Genomic DNA, 6291 nt, shown 5'->3' with positions numbered 1-6291 from the left:
TTCATTCATTTTCATTTCTTATCAGGTAAAATAATTATACTTTCCCAAAGGCACCAGGACACCACCCTTCTTCTTAGAGACACCTTCCCAATCTTCCAGAGATAGCAGAGATACTTTATTAAGCCATTATTTTGCATTTCTACAAAACCTGACTAGTTGCTAGAAAACAATTGGACGCAACTCATAGCAACTGCCCACTCTACTGGGTCTATAGTCAATGTGCAGCTCTTCTTAGTTAAACTTTTGGGTGAACAGGACTTCTAAACAATCAGAATAGCTCCATCACAGTAAACCACTAGAGTAGAGGAGAGTTCATCCCTAAGAGAATGTGCCTCTGCTGAGACCAAATCAAGGAAGAATCCCTGAACTACTGAAAAGTAACAATCATAATGTGGTGGCAGAAGACAACACAAGACAAGGAAATAAAGATAAATATATTTAAAAGCTCCAAATATACAGAAAACAGGTAAATTTTCCAAAGAAGGTTTATATATAACAATAGGTTCAGTGTATCAGTCTCACCAAGTTCAGAGAAATACATAAACTAATGGAGGAAAGACCAAAAGTACTAACAAACACATGAGACAAAAATTTGAATAGAAAATGATGAACTAAAGGCCATAGTAGCAAAACTAAAATACTCGAGTAATTAAACAAGAGTACATAATTGCACCTTGAATGAATGAAGGATACAACAGCAGAATGACAGAGACTGAAAATCCAAGGGTGATGCAATGAACACTAGTGAAAAACAGGAAACACAAGAAAAGAAAATAAGAGTAAATGAAAACACATAAATTTGTTGTAGAATGAATAAATAAATATATTTTTTTAAACAAGAGGAAAAGGGAGTCAGGCGGTAGCACAGCGGGTTAAGCACACTTGGCGCAAAGCGCAAGGATCTGTGTAAGGATCCTGGCTCCAGCCCCAGCTACCAACCTGCAGGGGAGTCGCTTCACAAGTGGTGAAACAGGTCTGCAAGTGTCTTTCTCTCCCCCCTCTGTCTTCCCCTCCTCTCTCCATTTCTCTCTGTCCTATCCAACAACAATGACTACATCAGTAATAACAATGACTACAACAATAAAACAAGGGCAACAAAAGGGTATAAATAAATATTTTTTAAAAACAAGAGGAAAGCATGCATAAATATGTTATTTTGATATTTGAAATATGTATATTTTGATATGCTATGGATTCACTTTATCTTTAGACTCAGTTGGTATATCTCTTTCATAGTGTTCAATAGATTTGTATAATTTTCTCCCACAGTCCTCATGTTTTTTGCTAGATTTATGCTTATATAGTCCATCTTTTCATTTCTGATATAAAGCCTTAATGTTGACAGATATTGTAGCATACTGTGAAAATTTAAAGGATAATAAAATGATTAGTATATTGATTTTTTGTTAATCAACTATGTTTTAAAGTATTATTTACCAAATAATTTATCTATAAGTTCCTTACTATATACAGATGAAGTCAATTTGTAAGTAATTATAACTCTACATTTCCCTTTTAAATCTTATTTTAGGAAACTTCCAAGGAACAAAAGATGAACAGAAGCATAAATAGCTGGCATCTGTTTCTTGATCCTAATCTTCAAGAAATGTCGTAAAATTTAACTATTACGTTTAATGCAGTAGTAAATTTTGTAATACAGCCCTCACTAGGTAAATAAATAACTTTTATTCTTTGCTTGCTGAGAGTTCTTTCAAGATTGAGTATTAGATTTCATTACCTTCTATTTTATACTCTTATGTGATACTTATATATTTAAAAAATTTAAAACTTTATTTTATTGAAATCTTCAAATAAACTTGCACTCTCAGTATGGCTGAATTGATCAGTATATTATATCTGCTGTATCACTTGTTATGTTCATTTGTTTATAGTTACTTTTGTATTCATAATTTGATATCCTTGAGTGAGATTGGCCTATACATTCTATATTGCAATGTTCTTTTAAATTTGAGTATCCAGGGCACACTAATTTTATAACATTATGATGATGTATTCCTACTTAATCTGAGGAACATATTATGTAAAATCAGAATCATCTGTTACTTGAATGATTAGTAGAATTTACTTTTAAATTATTCAGGTATGTTATTTTCTTTTTGACAAAGGTTTTAACTAGAGGCTCAGTTTCTTTAATGATGATCAAATTATCCTGTTTTCTATTTTATTTGAATTTTATTGTGTAAATTATATTTTTTTCCATTTTAGCTTCCTAGTTTTCTTCATTAATAATCATCTTAAAGATTTATTTTATTACACAGCCAATTAAGCTCCCTTCCCATGGACATAGATGTACAATGACTACAAATAGGAACCTCCTAGGTATTGTTATCAACTGGTTGTTTGTACAAGTTGCTCTGAGGGAGCAGACAGCCTTTCCCTGAATAACCATGTCATGCCTGACTATCTGCTATCTCCAATCTTAAACTTCAGACAGGTATTCTTGGCTTCTTTGGAAAGACCAAGGCATGGTAGCCAGGGTTATTGGACAAGTTGTCATGTCATTTCACTAAGCTGCAGAACAATGAACATGTGATTGAGACCCTGCTCAGGGTCAAATTCAGGTTCTCTTACTGCCAGATGATCCCTCTCTCCAAGAATTGGGGTTTCACCAAGATTGATATGAATTTGTGGGTGGGCAGGAAAGGTGGTGTGTCAAGGTACTGCATAGAATTTGCCTGGTTTGCAAAAAAAAAAGGGGGAAAGAAAAAGTCCCAGTTCCACACCTGGCACCACATGCTCAACAAAACAAAACAAAATAAAAATAAACAAACAAAAATTCATTGGCATATTTTATGCCTATCCTTTAAATTCAGCATTTTGGGGGCCAGGCAGTGGCACACCTGGTAGAGTGCACATGTTACAGTGAGCAAGGACCCGACTTCGAGGCCCTGGTTCCCCAGGGCTGCAGTTGTCTCTCTCTCTCTATTTCCACCTTCCTTCTCGATTTCTGGCTCTCTATCCAACAAATAAAGACAATTAAAAATAAAATAAATTCATCATTTTGGTTCAATTCTATTATCTTGTGTTTCCTGCTTTTTCTGTTTGAAATTTGCCTAATTCTGTGCTAAACTATTACTTCATAATTCATTTCACCCTATCTTATGAATTAGTACCTTGTTAATTTTATTGGCTATTTGAAGAAGGACAATTTTAGAACTTGTTTGCCAGGTAATGTTTTCCTCCGGTGCTTACCCTGTCCTTGTATTGCTCTTGTTCTTGAAAGATGGTTTCATGGATTACAACATTCTAGGTTAAAATGTGTTTTCTTTCAGCACATTAAAGACATAACAATTTCCTTTGCTTTTCTTCTTGTCCTTGAAAATCCAGCTCTTAGATTAATTGAAATCTCTGCAGGCAATCTCCTTTCACCTTCAATTGATTCTAAGAATTTCTCACCATCTCTGGTTAACAGCTGTTTTGCTATGATGTGACTAGAAAATTTCTTTCTCACTCTTTTAAAATTTTATTTATTTATTTTTGGTCATCTGCTTGATTAAATGGTATTTGTCTTCTTTTCTTTCCAACATTTTCATTTATCAACTCAAAATAATAAGTTATTTGTATGCTATCTGGATCATTTTTACCCATATTTTTAAAGAAACCTTTAATTTGTCACCTTTGTTATATACAAATGTTTTTGAACACATAATGCTGTCTGAATATTATTTGTATCTGCATATTATCATATTTAATTGCTTCTCTGTAATGGTAATCCTTTCTTCTGTAGTTTCTATTTATCCTTTCTCACAGCAAAATTAATGCACCCTTAATTTTTTGGATAAATTGTAATATTTTTTTTACCCTTAATATGCAATTCTTAAATGTTTTTCTAGTAATAGCACTGAGATCTTTACTGGATTTGAGTTATTTTAAAGGTTATTTTCTTTTATTTTTACTATTTGCCAACAGGCTGTATAATTTTGATACTAATTTAAATTACAATATTTCTGATTTAATTACATAATGTGAGGCATTAGACATTTGAGAGGAGTGCCATATGACCTCTAAAATATTTTTTCAGGAAGATAGTTTTACCTCTTAGGCACCACTTACTGCTGCATCGATACAGCATCAATATCAAGAGAGGAATGTTTTCAAGAGACCTCTAAGAAACATTGTTTGATATTTTAAAATATATAAAAGTTTTTCTAGATAAAGGGGACTTATTAATACAAAGGTAAAATGTAAATGATTTCCCAAAATCTCAGTTCTCCTAAGGTTGTAGACATGGGATAAATGTCATCTCTACAATTATCATTCTACGTTTATACATAATTGCTCCTCTTTCTTCCAGGTCTAGTCTTCTCTTCCTCTCCAAGCCACACATAATCCCAGGGAGCTGGAGTTCAGAGGCCCTTTATCGTCTTCCTCCTATCACTTCTCCCTCACTGGAAGTATGGATCAAGATTTGTTTTGCGGTGCAGAAAGTAGGAGTTCCAGTTCCTCTAATTGCTTTTCCACTGGACATGGGTTTTGGCAGGTCGATCCATACTCCTAGCCTGTTTCTATCTTTCCCTAATGGGGTAGAGTTCTGGAGAGGTGAGATTCCAGGACACATTGATGAGGCTGTGAGAAATCAGGGTGTAATCATAGTAGCATCTATAACTTGCTGTCTGGAAGGTGGCAGGACATAAAACTGAGACAAAATGGTTAATGAACAAGAGCCAAAATGTATTAACAGAGCAGAGGGAACCAGGGATGTTAAAGTAGAAGTTAATTTTAGGCATGTTTCTAAGGGCCCACAACTAAGGTAGTTTTTGCTTGAGTTTAATAGCTAGGATGAGGTTGGATAAAAATATTTTTTCTGTTTTGGCACCATTTTCTCAGAAAATATTTTTATCCAACTCTTTCCTTACTGCTCCCCAAACCATAATCCTCCGTTTATCTCAATTCTGCTGGTGAGACCATATATATGGTCACTGAGCTTTGCTTATTTTCCTGGTTTTGTTTTCTCCTTATGGGTGATGTCATTTTTGTTTTCATTTCATGTGAGTTCTTTTAGTATCTTGCAGACCTGGTTAGTGTTGATGAATTCCTTCAGCTGTTGCTTACCTGAGAAGCACTTTCTGCCTCCTTCAAACCTAACTGAAAATTTAGCAAGATTAAGTATTTACGGTGTAGCTCTCTGTCATTTAGAACTCTGAATATATTCTATCAGTTCTTTTTAGCTTTTAGTGTTTCAGTTGAAAACTAGATTGGCAGTCTGAAGTGAATTTCCTTTATAAGTGATACTGATTTCTGGAAGTCTTCAGAATGATCTCTATTTTTTGCCATTTTAACTTTTATGTGCTTAGTTAACTTGGGCTTAGATTAATTTTTTTGGGAGGAGTCCTTTGAGCCTGCTGTATTTGGGGGTCCATTTTCTTCCTTAATTTAGGGAAAATTCCCAACTAGAATTTATTCAAGTATGAAACCTGCCCCTTTTCTTCTCATTTCTTTCTTCCATCCTCTGACTCAAATGCTGTTCATCTTGAAGCTGCTCCATAGTTCTCCTATATTATCTTCACATATTATGATGTGCCTTTCTGTTGACTATCTTTTCTGGGTGGTTTCTTTCAGATACATATTTTTTTTGTTCTCCACTTTGGTTTTCCATCTCTGTCTTCTCGCAGTCGTTCCCTGCTGCATTGATTTGTTTATTCTTAAATCACTGCTAATCACTTCACTCTTCACTCTTGTGAGCATTATTATGAATTTCTCAATAAAGTTCCTCATTATTTCTCTGAGCTTTTTGTAGTCTCCCATACTGCTTCTTCATTTGGTAAACATCTCTGAGAGCACAACTTGAAGGTCTTCATCAGGTTTATATAATGGTTGGTTGGAAATGTGAATGGGCAAATCTGACAGCCAGCACATATATCAGCCGGACTTCGCAGTGGGTGGCTATGGCAAAGTCTGTAACTGCTTCTTTTGAAGCCTCAGAAGCAGCCTACACTCAGTGGGAGATTATAACCCAAAAACAAGTTTGAGAAAGGCTTTCCCAACCTGAGGTTCTCAATTCTATCTGTACATATAAGTAGTCCAGGCACCCTATAAACAATACCGATTGCCACCAGATCCCACTACAAACTAACCAAACTCCGATCTTGAGCACAGTTCAGAATGCTTTTGTTAAACTCAGGTATTTCTGAAGTTAGTTATTTGCTTTCATGGTCTTATTTTTATTACTAATGGAATGTATCCACAGCAAACAAATAAATAAATAAAATAAAAATATTAATATTTTAGTCATGTATCACCCTCCCTAGGACTGCAGGTTAAAGGGGGAGA

General features: G+C 34.6%; 1 pseudogene; it reads left to right on the top strand.

Moving 5' to 3' along the window:
* The first annotated feature begins 2266 nt into the window (after nt 1–2266).
* LOC132537355 (small nucleolar RNA SNORA70) lies at nt 2267–2393 on the top strand (annotated as a pseudogene).
* The last annotated feature ends 3898 nt before the right edge of the window (nt 2394–6291 follow it).

The sequence above is a fragment of the Erinaceus europaeus genome, chromosome 2 (genome assembly GCF_950295315.1).
Source record: "Erinaceus europaeus chromosome 2, mEriEur2.1, whole genome shotgun sequence".
NCBI classification, from domain to species: domain Eukaryota; kingdom Metazoa; phylum Chordata; class Mammalia; order Eulipotyphla; family Erinaceidae; genus Erinaceus; species Erinaceus europaeus.
Note: the sequence above shows the minus strand (reverse complement) of the source record. Positions and strands in the feature narration are given on the sequence as shown.